Consider the following 19,024-nt stretch of genomic DNA (forward strand, 5'->3'; position numbering starts at 1 on the left):
TGAAAGTCCAAAATCAAGGTGCTGGCAGAACTGATTTCCTTTGAGGCTTCTCTTTTTGACTTGCAGGTGACTGCCCTCTTGCTGTCTCTTCACGTGGTTGTCCCTTTGTGTTCAAAAGATGTCTGTGTGTGTCCAAATTTCTTCTTTTTATAAGATAACTGGATTAGGGCCCACTCTAATAATCCCCATTTTAACTTAATGATCTTTTTGAAGGCCTTATCTTTAGATACAGTCACAGTCTGAGGTACTGGGGTTAGACCTTTAATGTAGCTGGTAACACCAGTGATACACTTTCCCAATACTGACATTTTGAATCTCTAGTGATAAAAGCTGGGCTTCCCAGGTGGTGCTACTGGTAAAGAACCCCTTGCTAATGCAGGAGACATAAGAGACACAGGTTTGATCCTGGGTTGGGAAGATCCCTTGAAGGAGGCCATGGCAACCTGTTCCAGTATTCTTGCCTGGGGAATCCCATGGACAGAGGAGCCTGGTGGGCTATAGTCCACACTGTGGCAAAAAGCCTGAGACAACTGAAGTGACTTAGCATGCACACACGCAATTATAAAAGCTGCAGAATAAAATAGCTATTTCAGTTATAATCACCAGCATTCCCCCAAGCAGCATAAGCTCTAAGAGCACTATTTTACCTCCGATAGCTGCTTTTTCTGTGTTTTATGTTTGAAGTTACATTAAAGATGCTGTAAGTAGGCCAGGGTAATAAATGAAATTAAGGTAAATAAAGCCAAATGTCTTTATAAAACCTTTTAATGAATTCCCTTTTCTTTTACCTGAGATAGCCGGTAAGGGTTCAAGGGGTGGAGGGCATGTTTGTTTGTAACCCCAGTTACAATTCTAATACAGTTCCAGACTCAGACTAGGTGATTAACGAATATTTACTTATTGAATACATACTAATGATTTGTTTAGTAATATCTGATTATAAACCATAAAATAAGGATAGAATTTTCTTCAAAGTGACAAACAAGCCATTAAATTAATAAATATCTATTGGAAAAAGTTTTTTTTAAGCTTGTTTGCATTTTCATGTTTAAATGATATCACCTGACATGAGGTTTGAATCTACAGAAACTTAAAAGTAATAGTTTCATGTACATTTATTTCAGTCCTTTAAATTATTCCTCTAACATTCTTCTCACTGATGACTTGGACAATGTTGTGCTTTTTCTGAGTGGAAATCAGGGCTCCAGCTCATTGTAGGGCTACAGATGGAAATTGGGTGGTCACTTGGGCAACTGCATGGAACTCTGTGATGATACAGTTATCTTGTGACAAAGAAGTTATGAAATAGCAGTGAGATTCATCAGGTGATGAAATAATACATGCTCAGATAAAATAGGAGTCTTAGCCATTTTACATACACTGCAGTTCAGCAGAAGCATCTTGGGTGCTATCTTTAGGAAGATATATAAAAATGTAAATATGGTTAAGAAAGCTAAATTTTAGTTTCTATTCCCTGTAGAAATGATAGGGTGGACAGAATGGAGTTAAGAAAAATGAAACCCAAGAACAAGAGGTTATCATGAGTTTTCAGCACTCCTGAAAAAGGGCTGGTTCTCCTGCAAGCATTTCTTTATCATGGAGATGGAGCATAAAGCTAGAGTAATGTCTGTACTAGTTTCCTAGGGCTGTCATAACAAAGTACTACAAACTGAGTGACTTTAACAACAGAAACTTATTTCTCACAGCTCTGGAGACTGAAAGCTCAAGATCCAGATCTTAGCGGGTTTCGTTTCTCCCGAGGCCCCTTTTCTCACTTAGCTTGCAGGTGGCTGCCTTCCCGTGTCCTCCCTGTGCAGACTCATCCTCGCTATCTCTCTGTGTGTCCAAAAGTTCTCTTCTTAGAAGGACACCATTAAGTTAAATTAGGACCCACCCTAATGGTCTTATTTAGATCTGTTTGATTTCCTGCTTACAAACAACTCCTCTTTATAAGTTGATTTTACATGTACATTTTCTTATTGGGAAAAACTGGACTGCTCAAATTTCCTTAAAGTCACATTCCTTAACATTGAATTTCTCACTGATACTAAGTTAAACACAGATACTTTTAAGTCAACATGTCCTTGAGTTGAGTTGTTAGTGACTCCCCAGACTTGTACCTCCTCTTGTGTTTTCTATCTATGTTATTAATGCCACCATCCATCGATTCACTCAAGCCTGGAACTTATCCTGTTGATTCTTTAATCTTCATCACCTCCTTTCCCATCATGGACTTGATTGGTTCTGCTTTCCGAATCTCTTTCTCCTGACCATTATAATTGCATTGCTCTGGTTAGGCTTTCATTTTATTTTGCTTCCACTGCTAAAATAACTCAGTTTGTTTCCAAACCACCTATCCTCTGTCAAAAACTCCCTCCTAAAATGTAAGTTTGGCTATTTCATTCTTTTCTTTAACTTTTTCAGTTGCCAAAATTCAGCCCTATTAAGAAGGTTCACAGGACCTCTGTCTACCCCTTAAAACTCGTCTCTCTTCCTACCTGCAAAAATGTTTATTCCAGCCAGGACATGTTCCCTGAATATATATCACTCATGTTTCCTTCTTTTTAGCTCTGGATGTGCTTTTAGCTCTTTCTGGAATGACCTTCTCTCCCTCCCAAATCTTGCTGGTAAACTCCTATCCATCTGATTTATTCAGATGCTATTTTCCCAGGCACGTGATGCTTTTTCCTGCCTCCCCTAGAGCCTGAAACCACCTCTATTCTACCATTTACAAGGCTGTTGCAATTATTTACTTTTCTATCTCTTTTATCCCCCTGGAATCCCTCAAGGAAGAAATAGTTTCTTAGTAATCTGTTAATCTTTATCTCTCTAGTGAATTTAATGAGATTATGAATATTATCTCTGGAATCTGACTGCTTTGGTTTATTTTAGTCCAATATTTAATCTTGAGATGTTAGTTCACCTTTTTTAACTTGTCACAAAGTAAATAATAAGTACTAGTTATCTCATTATTTGTACTAATTTTTTTGTTGACTAAAGATGGAATGAATACACTTTTAAGAGAAAGAAATGTATTATATTTTTATTCTGAACAGTGTAAATAGATCATCACCAAAAGGTAGCAAAATAGAAGACACTTCAGTTGTTTTTCTTGAAAATTATAGAAAGTTAGGAAGAGTGTCTGAGGTTATGTCATTAAGACTATGGATGCTTCATACTTACCTTCTGTCATCTTACTCTGGCACTAATGTTCCCTTAACTCTCTTTTTAATGGAATCATATTAACATACTGTTTAGGGAAAATAAGCAAAACTTAAGCTCTGCTGCATGCTTAAACATGATTTAGTGAGGATAAAAATACATACTCTTAGGGAAAAGCCTAATAACACTATCATTTAAGTCCCTCCTATTAGTATTTTATAATTTACTCTTGGAATTCTTTCCAAGTATAATTATTCCATCATCATAAACATATCAATTAAGAAGATACATAGTCTTTGCTATCAGTTTTTTTGGCATCAGATATTTTAATATTTATTTTAGAGAAAATATTCAGTGTATTTCATCCATCTCTTTTTCTTCAGAAATATATTTTTAAAGTCTGTGGATCTTTATTAATTTCTTTATGTTGGAAATACTACTCTTTTATTTTCATAAGCACAATATGAAGCCAATAATTAAAACATCATGGAAATGGGTCCTAATAGGCATTTGACACATATTTATCAGAAGATATCATGTATTATTTAACCTCTGAAATGTTGATGTCATAATCTATAAATCACACAAACAAGAATAGTTTCAGATTGTTTTTGATGAACAGGAATTTCAAATTACCAAAGGAAATCAACTGAATTCTTGTATTGGTAGTTGAATTTAGATCTCAGAATATTGTTCATTTCTGAACTTTGGGTTCATGTTACAGATCATAAATCAAATTTTCTCTAATCCTTTTAAGTGTCAAACAATTTTATAAAAATAAGCCAAATACTTCCCTCTTTTACATAATGAGATATGACTTCAGATAAACACCAAGGAACATAGATAAGAAAGAATGTTTCATTAAAGGAAATACAAGGGGTTGAACATATAATATTTTCATAAATTTACTTATGCTCAGAAAGCAGAATACAGCCAATGAGAAAGATATAAACTCTTCATGAGTAATAACAAACACATTGCAACAACAAAAAAAGAAATCCAAGGCATGCCCTTTTCCTACTAGAATAAAATACAGCATTAAAAATAGTAAAAGAAAAATAATCAGTTATATACACAAATGTGATTTTTTAAAAGTGAAAAACAGCAACAGAATCTTTGTTTACATATGTAGTTCTCACGCATTCTTGTATGAAAAGAAACATCATTGACACACGGATGAGAAAACTGAACTAATTTTATTTTAAAATTTAAAATTATATACCTTAAATAACTTATCCATGCCATGATTTTAGATTACAATCTAGGGTATAACATTGTATTAAATTATATACCTAGGCTTGCCTTCAGATAATCTTCATGTTGATTTGCAAATGCAAAATCCTAGATACACACACGAACGTCTAACTGTGCTCTCAGATTTGGCATTTTTTAATAGTTGGATTAACATATTTTGGAAAGAAGATAGTAACTTCAAACAGTTATCAAAATTTCATTACATGCTTCACTGTAAGAAATTGAGATGTTAAAAATGCTTATGCTTTTGATTTTATCTCATTAAAATAATGTAGCATTAAGAAAGATACAAACAGACCGAGAAAAGCCTTAGGACTTTTTTTCCCCTCCAATCTAAGAATAGAGAAGAGAAAGGCCAGTGATGGAACACACTATGTAATGAGGCAAAATCCTTGCCAATATGTCCCAACTCAAGTTCTTTGAGAGGGTAAGGATGCATTTGGACTACAGAAATCAGTGTGCCTAATTTATTTAGACTTGTACAAAGCTTTTGACAAGGTTCTACGCAAAAGGTTAATAAAAACAACAAAATCAAGTTGCCATTGGATTTAAGGAAATATTTGCTTTAAATGTAGAACTGGTTTAAAGATACAAATAAAAGTTAGAGATAATGGGGGAATGCCTGGATGTAAACGTGTGCCTCAAATGTCTCTTAAAGGGTATAACTGATTTGCAACATTTTGAAAATTAACTTATTAAATTAAGAGTAGAACCTGGAATTCCAGGCAAATGGAAGTAAACTGGAGGGAATTTACTAAAACAAAGCAAACAAAAACAAAATACTGTGAGAGGGGACATCACAAATAGAGTTGTACTTTAATTTTGACCCATATTCTAAGTACTTATAGCTTATTATTTGGCCTAACAGAAGTCTTTCGTCACCAATCTCTCACTCTGTCACCAGCTACAGAATTATTTTCAGAGTTATTTCAGAGTCGTCATGGGGCCAACTTAGAAGCACGTGGGACATTTTACATGAATCTTCCATTTACATTTCTATTGCCCACCTGAAGGTGAGGTTTTAGAGGAAAGGGATAGTGTGTGATTGGCTTTACATCTTTAATACCTTGAACAGTATGCATAACATAATATGAGCACACATACCCAACAAAAGTTCATCAAATGGATTAAAGGGGAACTAAATCTATTCTGTATCTTACCACACAATGCATGATATAGCAAGCAATCTTTCTTTATGATGAAAAGTGCTTTTCTTAACAGCTTAATTTACAAAGTGAATTGGCTTTTTCTTTTTTTTTTAATTATATTTCAGGAGTAGCCTCTCTTCCATTGATTTCAATAGTTTTCGGAGGTCTATCCTTTGATAGAGTCCTATTGTGATGAGTTGTGAAGGGGACAGCATGAGAAAGATTCCTCTCCTATTTATTATATCTGGTAACTGGCCAGAGGTAGGAAGGAAGGCAAATGTGAAGGCAAGAGAGGAGCCCTGTGGCCTCCCCTTCTCTGTGGTTCACTGCCACAGGGAACAGGATGGAATGAAACAGGAAGGCGTGTGTCATGAGACCTGTGAGGGCTCAGTTCGAGTCTTTCAGCCGGTCACAAACTTAACATTAGTAACAACCTAAAATTAAACTTGAAAATGACAAATACCAATTATAGAACATGATATGAAATGAATACCTTTGTCGGTTTTAAAATCTTTGTTAACTGTAAACTCTTTGAGGGAAGAAATTTTTTGGCCTTACTAGGCATTTGGTCTGTGGGTCTTAGCATTGTGCTCAGCACATTAGCTGGTACTATATATTCACTGAATGACTGAACAAATAAATAAGCAAAACTCCTTAAAACTGAGCAAAAAAAATAGTATGTAGATAATTCCTATTACAGGAACAAAGTGAACTGCCTAAAAATTTTTTAAAGGAATGATTTAAGAATAGCAAAAAAAAAAAAGTAAATAAGGTTAAGGCTCTTTCCCAAGGACAGCTGACCCATGAATTTGAACTGTGCAGATCTGCTTATATGCAGATTTTTTCCCATAAATATGTACCAGAGAAGCACAAAATCTGCAGTTGATTGTATCCCCTGATGTAGGAGCACAGATACAAAGACTGACTGTAAAGCTTTACTTTTGAGTTTTGATTGCACAGGGGTGTTGGCAGCTCTAACCACTGCACTGTTCAAGAATCAGCTATATTAATTTGCAAGATGGTGTTTGGAACTCAGAATTTCCCAAAGATATGTGTTACACACAGTGACTGGCAAGCATCCCTAATCCTATTTCATCAATAATGTAACAGTCCAGAATTATGCCTACCAACATTTCCTTAAGACAATGCAAGTTCAATTGAAAGGCATCTGCCATGATGTAAATTCCTCCAATGGGGCATTATGAGGAGTTTGTCTGTATAAATACATTGTGCTTGTGCTCAGTCATGTCCGACTCTTCAAGACCCCATGGGCCCCACAGCCTGCCAGACTTCTCTGTCCATGGGGTTTCCTAGGCAAGAATACTCAAGTGGGTTGCCATTTCCTTCTCCTGGGGATCTTCCTGACCCAGGGATCAAACCTGTGTCTCCTGCATTGGCAGGCGGATTCTTTACATTAGCACCACCTGGGAAGCCCCTACATAAATACAATAATGCATGAAAAGATGCTTGGCATCATCAGTCATTATAGAAATGCAATTTGATATCAAAACACACCTATCAGAATGGCTAAAATTTTTTAAAACGTGATAATATCAAATGCCAGTGAAGATGTAGAGAAACTGGATCTTCATGCATTAGGAACGTAAAATGGTATAGCTATTCTAGGATAGCATGTGGCTGTTTCTTATGTAGGTGCACTCAGATAGCTACTGGTTATGAAACAGAAGCAAAAAAGCCTCTACTGAATCATATGAAGCTATGAAAAAGACCAAGATGCCCCAAAATTACTTAGCATATTATTGTAGCACAGAATTTGTACTGCTAATTTGTATTCTAACTCAAGAGATTTTCAACTATTTCACCTAAAAATCAAACTCTTGGGATGAATAAATAATAGAAACTGTTTATAATGAAGAAACTCAAACCAGCAGTAGATGATTGATCTGATGGTGCAAGACTATTCATCCACCCAAGAGAACTGAGTATGTGACAGCTGTATTTGGAGTTTTATCCACGAGGTATTTATGGCCTCTGGAGATAGGCAAGATTTTTTTTTTTTTCTAACTAAATTGTAGTTGATTTCCATACTGTGTTACTTTCAGATATATAGACAGTGAGTCAGTATTTTTGCCAATTATATTCTATTATAACTTATTATAAGATAATGGTTTTCTGTAGTATATGGTATATTCTTGTTACTAATCTATTTTATATCTAGTAGTTTGTATCTGTTAATCCCATACCCCCAGTTGGTCCCTTCTTCCTTCTCTCTCCCTTTTGGTAACCACAAGTTTGTTTTTTATATCTGTAAGTCTGTTTCTGTTTTGTATGTACATTCATTTTTATTTTTCAGATTCTATATGTAAGTGATACCACACAGTGTTTGTCTTTCTTTGACTTATTTCGCTTATCATAATATTCTCTACATCTATCTACATGATATATGTATAATGTGGATATATATATATATACCACATTGTCTTAATCCAATCATCTGTTGATGGATACTTGAGTTGCTTCCATGTCTTGACTGTTGTAAACAGTGCTGCTATGAACATTGGGGAGCATGTATCTTTTAGTTTTTTTTTTTGGATATATGCTCACAATGAGGGGTTTCCCTCATGGCTCAGATGGTAAAGAATCTGCCTGAAATGCAGGAGACCTGGGTTAGATCCCTGAATTGGGAATATCCCCTGGAGAAAGAAATGGCAACCCACCCCAGCATTCTTGTCTGGGGAATCCCATGGATAGAGGAGCCTGGTGGACTTCAGTCCATAGGGTTGCAAAGAATCGGACTTGACCGAGGGACTAACACTTTACCCGTGATTAAAATTGCTGAATCATATGGTAATTCTACTTCTTGTTTTTTAAGGAACTCCCACACTGTTTTCCACAGTGGCTGTGCCAATTTACATTCCCACCAACAGTGTGTGAGGGTTTCCTTTTTGGTGATAGGCAAAGAAGCAAAGGAGGAATTCATTTTAAAAAGTTCAGTCATAACTAGCTAGAATTGCTATCTCACATAGATTACAATACAGAAAGAACATTTCACAAGTATTTTATATCCCTTTGCTCATTGTAACATCTGTATGGTGCTGACAAGATAAAATAGTCTGGACTTAGAGCAGCTATTGAAAACAAACTGTGTATTTACCTTATGGTGAGAGATGGTGTTCTGGTTGAGAAAGAACAATACTTAGGTGTAACAGAGTAGAATATGCAGAGAACTGAACTTGCTATTTTAGCATTTGGAATTCCTATGTATTGTTGAGCTTGACATATTTAAATAGTGTGATTATGAGAATTCTGAAGTACAGCTATTAAGATGATTCTACCTGGAAAAGTTTTGATACTGTTTGGCCAGGCATAACTGTTACATAGTGGTCCGTGTCCAGATACTGAGCAGGTCCCTGGAGTTCAGCAAGAAACAACAGAGGCTGATCCAATCATTTGGTCAAAGAAGCAAGCAGTATCCCCATTGTATTTGCACTGTATTTGCAGAAAATGCGCAAATCTTGGACACGTTATTTAAAATGTCTTTGTCTTAGTTCCTTATTGTTAAAGTGGGGATCAGCGAATCCACCTCTAGGATTATTATAAGGTTTAAGTGAAGTAAACCTGGAATGTGCCCAAGTAGTGCCTAGCGCAAGTGTCACTCATGTCTGACTCTCTGCGACCCCATGGACTATAGCCCGCCAGGCTTCTCTATCCATGGAATTTACCAGGCAAGAATACTGGAGTGGGTTGCCATTCTCTTCTCCAGGGGATCTTCCCAACCCAGGGTTCAAACGTGTGTCTACCGCATTTCAGGAAGATTCTTTAGTGTGTGAGCCACCAGGGAAGCCTGGCACCACCAGGGAAGTAGTTCCTGTGTGTGTGTCTGCTAAGTCACTTTAGTTGCATCTTTGTGTGACACTATGGACTCAGTCCACCAGGCTTCTCTGTCCATGAGATTCTCCAGGAAAGAATACTGGAGTGGGTAGTTGTACCCTGCTCGAGGAGATCTTCCCCACCCAAGGATGGAACCCGTGTCTCTTATGTCTCTGGCATTAGCAGGCTGGTTCTTTACCACTAGCACCACTGGGACACCCTAGCAGTGCCTGTGGTGTGCTTAGTTACTCATTTGTGTGCAACTCTTTGTGACCCCATGCACTGTAGCCCACCAGGTTCCTCTGTCCATGGGGATTTTCCAAGGATGAATACTGGAGTGGGTTGCCATGCCTTCCTCCAGGGGATCTTTCTGACCCAGGAATCTAACTGGGGCCTTCTGCATTGTGGGCAGATTCTTTACCAGCTGAGCTACCAGGGAAGCTCTGCTAAAGTTAGTGTTACCATTAAGACACAAAATTGTAGCATCTAGTAGTGTAGTGCCTTGCTGCATAATGAATGAATGTGTGGTCCATGGACTAGTAGCATTGATGTCAACTGGAAACTTGTCAGAGATGCAAAATCTCTGGCCCCACTCCATGGATCACGATCTGTGTCTTAACAAGATCCCTGACTATCTTTATAAACAGTAACACTGAGAGTGTGGGATTGAGTAGTGGGCTGGTAATAAAAGTGTTTCTCTAGCTTCTGTACAGTTGCTGCCTGTCTTAATCCTCACAGCTTTCTGGAAGCTGGTCTACCAAAAAAAAAAAAAAAATCCTCTTTCAAGGCTTCCAACTAAACACAGCACAGAAACTGAAAAGGAGATACTGAATTTTGTTAAAGGTAGAGCCCAAGAGGGAAGATCTACAAATTCCAGCAGTTGAAACGACAAGAGTTGCCTCAGTTTCTACTCTCATCCTCTGTTGTCCTGCGGTGCTTGCTGGTTTGTATTTCCACATGGGCTACAGAAGATGTCCTCTCATATATTTAGTTCTTGTTCCCAAATCACCTTAGTGTCCCTGGGTCCTTAGAAAATTTTCCCCACCTGTCCCCAGAATTTTGAAGAATTATCCTGAAAGGGCACTATAGAGCAAAATAGAACTCTTCACCTTACATATGCATCACTAAGAAGGGCCCAATCAAGGATCTGAAAGAATTAGTTATAGAGTTCACTGGGCAGTGAATAGTAGACAATGCTGACTTACTGAAAATGTTACTTAGCTTTTTGAGAATTTCAGCTCCTAGGTATCTCATCTTCCTTGAAAGAGAGTAAATAATGACAATGAATGAACCATACTGGAGAGGAACAAAAAAAAAAATAACTGGTGCCAATTCACCTTCTCTAGATCCTGGGCATTCATACTGAAAAACCCATTTTTTTCTTAAGTTAGGGTGTAGCAGTTTTGCTCTGTAGTTTTTGTTTTGCTCTAACTAGAGAGGTTCAGTCTATCAGATTGAATCTAAAATAGAACCATTTTTTCAAGTCAATATAGTTTACTGAATGAAGCTTCTTTCAGGTACAGAACCCTCCTAAGGATAGCATCACTCATATTTTAACTGGGCCTTTTAAGACACAGTGTACTTAATCAGCTCAGTAGGTGCTCATGCTGGTAGATTTCTGAGCCCAGGGAATGATGTGCTAGGAAACACCTGGGGCAGACTTCAGTAGGCAAAATTCTGCTTGCTACCTTCAGAGCAGAATCTGTTATATCTTGCTTCTTTTTGAGTGTAATATTTAATCAGCTTTTTTTTTTTATAAGGACTGGAATTTCCATAAGTCAGAAATGCAGTCTCCAGTAAGTACATGTTCTGAAATCCTAATCTCTATTCTTACACATGCTCTCAATCATAATGCACAAACCTTAGGACCAAAAAAAAAAAAATCAAGCTTCACTCTCAAGTATTTCAGTACCATAAATGGCTTGCATAGCCCCATGGGTCATAAAGTCTCCTAATTTACTGAAAGCCTGAATGCATTTAATAATTGCTGGACATAGAAAGCCAAAGCTAGTCATCATCAGTTATTTACTTCTCTTTTCCTCTGCACTAAGGGAGAAAGCCAAATTCCCATAGCTGTCCCAACCTTCCCCCTCCCAAATGGAGAGAGAGAAATCTTCTGCCAAAGCAGATTGTGTGCAGTTCTCCTTGTTTCAGAGCTGCCAGTTTTCCTAAGCACAGAATCAGAACTAATACATCATCCTTGAACTTTAAGCCTCTGATGTACCCTGACATTTGGAATAGCCTAGGATCCAGAGGGATAAAGAAGCAGTAGATTCTCCTTTAATGATTTATGCTGTTTTCAATCTTCTTTCGCAGGTTAGAGCAGCTTGCTGCTATCAGCCTATATGAGGCACAAAAGGGTGGTCTTCCCATGGTTTGAAGGAAAGGCAGGCATACATATATTAAGACCATCCTGCAATTAAATACTTTCTCTAATTGTTAGGAAAAGGAAAATAACGATTAATCTCCAAATTTTTAAAGTGAATAAAAAAAAGGGGGACTTGGACGAACCTTTGAGTGATCAAAAGGAATGAAATGCTTAAGGACACATATAGAAGAGAACCTATATTTTCCAGTTCTCATTTCCAGCAATCTATCTTTATCCCAGTGAGCTTCTGTCTAATTTTTGAGTTGAACTAGCATTTTTAGCTTATGTAGCAAGGACCACAGGTTCTATCTAATCAGAGCACAAGGCATCACTGAGAATTAATATAATTGCAGCTGTGTCTATATGTTGCCAAATATCAATGTGAATCTTAAGGCGAGAGGAAAAAAAGAATGCAAAGAGCAATAGAAACTTTGCTTTTGGAAATTGTCTCAAATAGCTCTAAGCTGGAGAGATATCCAAGAAGTAAATGTCTTAGTCACACTAATCAGTTACCTAGAGACTAAGGATGAGCTTCAAGATACTCCCCTTGTGTGTTAAAAATACATCGAATGATCCAGGAACAATTATCTTTCTGTTTTATTAAAGAAGCTGCTATCATTTTCTTAACACCACTCTGGATTGCTTGGGCCACCCAGAAGTCTTGTCTGTGGAGAACTCTCCTGAGATAAGGACCAACCTGTATTATCACTTATCTTTCTGGGAACTGACAACAACAACAAAAATGTAACTTCCCACATTAAGGTGCTATTGCACTAGGGTTTTGTGGTAGTCAATGCATAATAAAATCAAAATTATTAAATTCTAAATTATTAAAATATTTGAATAGCAAATAATTGCAGCACATGTATTTCCTTTACAGTATTAGAAAATACTTTTGACATAAATTAGCCTGATTGGAGTTGGTTTCTGGATTCTATTCCTGCAAGTAATATGGAACAGAAGGTGCTCAAAGGTATGCCCATATTCCTTCACTTTCCTCCTTTACCCTCTGACTCACCTCCACAAAAGAAAGCACAATTTTTGTATGGATGTATGACCAATCAATCATACGCTGGGCTGGAAGAAGCACAAGCTGGGATCAAGATTGCCAGGAGAAATATCAATAACCTCAGATATGCAGATGACACCACCCTTATGGCAGAAAGTGAAGAGGAACTAAAAAGCCTCTTGATGAAAGAGGAGAACGAAAAAGTTGGCTTAAAGCTCAACATTCAGATAATGAAGATCATGGCTGGTCCCATCACTTCATGGGAAATAGATGGGGAAACAGTGTCAGGCTTTATTTTTGGGGGCTCCAAGATCACTGCAGATGGTGACTGCAGCCATGAAATTAAAAGATGCTCACTCCTTGGAAGGAAAGTTATGACCAACCTAGACAGCATATTAAAAAGCAGAGACATCACTTTGCCAACAAAGGTCCGTCTAGTCAAGGCTATGGTTTTTCCAGTGGTCACATATGGATGTGAGAGTTGGACTATAAAGAAAGCCGAGCACCGAAGAATTGATGCTTTTGAACTGTGGTGTTGGAGAAAACTCTTAAGAGTCCCTTGGACTGCAAGGAGATCCAACCAGTCCATACTAAAGGAGACCAGTCCTGGGTGTTCACTGGAGGTACTGATGCTGAGGCTGAAACTCCAATACTTTGGCCACTTCATGCAAAGAGTTGACTCACTGGAAAAGACCCTGATTCTGGGAGGGATTGGGGGCAGGAGAAGAAGGGGATGACAGAGGATGAGATGCCTTGATGGTATCACTGACTCGATGCACATGAGTTTGAGTGAACTCCGGGAGTTGGTGATGGGCAGGGAGGCCTGGCGTGCTGTGATTCATGGGGTCGCAAAGAGTCGGACACGACTGACTGACTGAACTGAACTGAACCGAGGACCAATCATAATGTCAGTCTTGTGACTTTATAACCAGAGATGACTTTAGCACAAGCTTTGGAGCCAGGTTACTCAATTGGAATCTTGCTCTAGATACTTAAACTGCATGTGAATGCTAAGTTGCTTTACTTGTGTCCAACTCTTCATGACCCTATGGGGTGTAAACTAGATAGCACATAATCTTGGACCAATTATCTAACTTCTGTTGGCTCCGTTTCCTCATCTGTAAGATCTGTGGTCTATAAGTTTTCCTCTAGATACTCTGACCCCAATTCCTGCAATGTTCCCTTGAAGGGTACATATACTCAGAGCCCTGAAAATAGCATATTGTCATAGTTTTATCTCAAACCTGTGGCAGTTTGCAATTTAGCTATTATATGAGGTTGAAACAAACCTTGCAAATTTATCATTTAGGGGTGACTAGGTGTCTATTTCATAATTATACACAAGGGATATTGCTTAAAATAGTTTAACTTCTCTTAATTTGTAATACATTTCTCACCTCATTCTCATCAGATCATCATTTTTAGAAAAGTCTAATCCTGTTGAAATGGTTTGGATAGATTCTATGCTACTTTGAAAATCCTCCATTAATAAAATCTAGTTTTGATGTCAGTGATGTTATCATTAGTTAAATATAGCATTGATTTTGATTCTTATTCTATGGTTTTTCTCTGAATTATTATCACTCTTTCCTCTTATTAAGTAGGTAAAAAACCTGAGAATACAATGATGTTTTCTCATCCTGCTTCTTTATCTCCCACTTTTCCAAATCACTCACTACATTTTGCAAGTGCAGGTTACTTAAGGAAAGAAAAGTGCTTGTTACAATTCAGTAACTGGAGTGAGCAGTAGGCACTTTTAATCTAAGTACAATAATTTACAACAGGGAGTGCATTTCTGAGAACCCTATGTGAGCTCCCAAGAACCCTGGCTACACTGTCAGACACCTATCTTTAAACTGCCTCCTGCCAAATGATGACTGCGGCCCTGTCACCCTGGTCAGCCCCATAAGTCTCATTCACACTCCTTCTAATTGGCAGGCTCCCACTCTGGGCACCTCCATGGCCCTTGTAACATTTTTTTTAGGCAGATAACTTGACACTGTAAATTTGGCTGCGAGCCTGCTACTGTGGGATGTCTTTACATCCGCCCTCAATGGTCACCTCAGTTCATATCCTTGAACAGTCTGCAAATTAAATTACAGGACGGAAAGATGTGATTGCTTCAGGGTGGGTGGCCAGCCCTCTTCACCTGTTTGAAGAAGAAAAATTTGATTACTGGGAAAAGAAGGAGTGAAAAGGTGTGTTTTACGGACAGGAAGAAGAGGGAGAAGACTATCAATCAGGGTATCTCAGGACTTGAGGAAGCCTAGAGTGTGTGGCGTTTGGTTTCCGACATGAATGTGGCAGCAGGCTCAGGAAACCTGATAACAGCTTTTGTGACCTTGAGGTCTGGAAACGGTTTCACTGATTGAAGTTATATAAGTTCAGCTAAATTTGAATGTGTTGTAAATATTTATCTGGCAGCCTGACATACAGTTGTTCTTGAAATTATGGGGTAGAGTCTTATCTTTTCTAGCATATAATTTTTGAAATGTTCTTCTGGATGGTGTTTAAGATTATAAATATAACTGAGTTATTGTTTTGTGCTAAGGTTTTCTCAGGCTTTAAGCCTGTTTAAAAGAATAGAGAGTGTTTTCTGGCAGCTTTGTTTTCCTAAATATATTGGAGGCTACAATAAAAATCTGCCTGGAGACTAAGCCTTGGTGAAACATAAACAGTCTGCTTTAGCTGAAGTTATATATTTTCCTTCACATTTCTAGATATGCTGGTATATAAGGCCTCAGCTCCAATGGGTATTTTATGTGAGAAAACTTAGTATGCAGCATTCCTTTCCAGTGAATTATTGAGTTGTCCAGCAGCAAAAAGAAGGGGAGACAAGCTAGTCTACAATGAAATAGTCCTTCGTTGCATAAAAAGCTACTCTGAGCCAGCCCTGCCCTGAGACACCTGGGCACATGAATGCTGAGACCTTTGAGGAGGAGTACAAACAGACCTGAGAAAGTTCTTAATGGGTGCCCCATTACATACACCACTCATCTCCCACTGACGAACAGCATCTCAACCAGCAGGCAGGTGCCTTTCGGGGAAAACGTGGGGAAAGTGAGCAGTAGGCCAGGATGAACAGAGTGACAAGAATGAAGATGTCCAAGGTTAAGTCTGAGACCAAAGCTGAGGATGTACAGCCACTGTAGATGGCCCAAGTCTCATCCCCACGGTTGTGGTTCCATCAATTATAACAGCCTATTTAACTATCTAATTTTATTCTCACATCTTGAGGCATTTTTACCAGGTGGGATCACTCCTAGATTCATTAGAATTTCCCAGTTTGATTTAAAGGTGCCACTGGAGAACTTTACCACTGTGCTCTAAGAAGCCAGTCAATGCTGTGGCTGGCTAATACAAAATCGCTGCATTGAGAGATCTTACAGCTCTGCTATGTAAATACCTAAATCTTTGTCATGCTGTTGATTCCATTTGTACTGCTTATATTCAAAAATCACTTATTAAAGACATATCATACATCAAGGTCTCAGCAGCTCTCGGTGAGTAGTTGATATAAAGGTAAATCCGCCATGGACCTTACTTTCAGACACTTTACAATCTTATAGAGAAAAGAAGATGAGAGGGTCTCCAATCTAATTAATTACAATATAATTTTATAATTAATATGTTAGTAAAATGTGTTTGAGGCATGACATCTAAGTTGAAGCAGGAGTAAACAGAAATTTTAATCTTATTACATAGTTGTTTTTGGCGAGATGGAGAATGTTATGCAACAGACTGCCTAAAATAACACATTTCTATTTAGGGCCCTCTATTCTGTTTGCTTTAAGATCAAATGGAAGTGTACAGCATTTCAAATCTAGGACAAATTTAGATCACACTTATAAGCAGACATTATCATATAGGGCAGGGAGGGTTGATATGGGACATGCATGTTTATAGTCCTTTTGATGTTGATAGGTAAGTTAACTGTGGCTTTCTGAATGAATCTGAATTTAGTTTCAAACTCCTTACTCTGCATAGACTTCAAGCAATTACTACTAATCAAGCTTAGTAGGCATAACACATGAAATTTATTTTATCATCCCAGCTATAAGTACTCTCAGATTCTAAGGTATAGACCATTTTATTTGCTGATTAATGATTTTTGACAATTGATTTATATTTTCTGCCTTTTGCCAACATCATTTTTCAAGTATTTCAAATTTATCATCAAAAAATATCCCAAATAACTGCAAAATAGGTAAGAAGTGTGTATGTTATCATTTAAACAGTCTATAGTGCCATAAGAGTGATGTCATCTGCATATCTGAGGTTATTGATATTTCTCCTGGCAATCTTGATTCCAGCTTGTGCTTCATCCAGCCCAGCGTTTCTCATTATGTACTCTGCATATAAGTTAAATAAGCAGGCTGACAATATAAAACTTTGATGTACTCCTTTCCTGATTTGGAATCAGTCTGTTGTTCTATGTCCAGTTCTAACTGTTGCTTCCTGACCTGCATACAGATTTCTCAAGAGGCAGATCAGGCGGTCCGGTATTCCCATCTCTTGAATTTTCCACAGTTTATTGTGATCCACACAGTCAAAGACTTTGGCATAGTCAATAAGGCAGAAATAGATGTTTTTCTGGAACTCTCTTGTTTTTTTTTAATGATCCAGAGGATGTTGGCAATTTGACCCCTGGTTCCTCTGCCTTTTCTAAAACCAGCTTGAACATCTGGAAGTTCATGGTTCACATACCGTTGAAGCCTGGCTTGGAGAATTTTGAGCATTCCTTTACTAGCATGTGAGATGAGTGCAACTGTGTGGCAGTCTGAGCATTCTTTGGCATTGCTTTTCCGTGGGATTGGGATGAAAACTGACCTTTTCCAGTCCTGTGGCCACTGCTGCATTTTCCAAATTTGCTGGCATATTGAGTGGCACTTTCACAGCATCGTCTTTTAGGATCTGAAATAACTCAATTGGAACTCCATCACCTCCGTTAGCTTTGTTTGTAGTGATGCTCCCTAAGACCCCACTTGACTTCACGTTCCAGGATGTCTGGCTCTAGGTGAATGATCACACCATAGTGGTTATTGGGTCATGAAGATCTTTTTTGTACAGGTCTTCTGTGTGTTCTTGGCACCTCTTCTTAATATCTTCTGCTTCTGTTAGGTCCATACAATTTGTGCTCTTTATTGAGTCCTTCTTTGCATGAAATGTTCCCTTGGTATCTCTAATTTTCCTGAAGAGATCTCTAGTCTTTCCCATTGTATTATTTTCCTGTATTTATTTGCACTGATCACTGAGGAAGGCTTTCTTATCTCTCCTTTCTTGTCTATGGAACTCTGCATTCAAATGGGTATATCTTTCCTTTTCTCCTTTGCTTTTCACTTTTGTTCTTTTCTTATCCTTCTCCTTCAGAGGGCAGACAGACTGAAAATCAGTCACAGAAAACTAACCAATCTAATCACATGGACCACAGCCTTGTCTAACTCAATGAAACTATGAGCCATGCCGTGTAGGGCCACCCAAGATGGACAGGTTATGGCGGAGGGTTCTGAAAAAATGTGGTCCACTGGAGAAGGGAATGGCAAACCACTTCAGTATTCTTGCCTTGAGAACCCCATGAACAGTATAAAATGGCAACATCGACATTTTAGGAATCAGTGAACTAAAATGGACTGGAATGGGTGAATTTAGCTCAGATGACCATTATATCTACTACTGTGGGCAAGAATCCCTTAGAAGAAATGGAGTAGCCATCATAGTCAACAAAAGAGTCCGAAATGCAGTACTTGGATGCAATCTCAGAAACAACAAAATGATCTCTGTTCGTTTCCAAGGCAAAACATTCAATATCATGGGGTAATCCAAGTCTATGCCCCAACCAGTAATGCTGAAGAAGCTGAAGTTGAACGGTTCTATGAAGACCTACCAGACCTTTTAGAACTAACACCCAAAACAGATGTCCTTTTCATTATAGGGGACTGGAATGCAAAAGTAGGAAGTCAAGAAACACCTGGAGTAACAGGTAAATTTGGCTCTGAAGTACAGAATAAAGCAGGACAAAGGCTTAATAGAGTTTTGCCAAGAGAATACACTGGTCATAGCAAACACCCTCTTCCAACAACACAGGAAAATACTCTACACATGGACATCGTCAGATGGTCAACACCCAAATTGGATTTATTTTATTCTTTGCAGCCAAAGATGGAGAAGCCCTATACAGTCAGCAAAAACAAGATCGGGAGCTGACTGTGGCTCAGATCACAAACTCCTTATTGCCAAATTCAGACTTAAATT

Source organism: Capricornis sumatraensis, chromosome 11, assembly GCF_032405125.1.
Source record: "Capricornis sumatraensis isolate serow.1 chromosome 11, serow.2, whole genome shotgun sequence".
Classification (NCBI taxonomy): domain Eukaryota; kingdom Metazoa; phylum Chordata; class Mammalia; order Artiodactyla; family Bovidae; genus Capricornis; species Capricornis sumatraensis.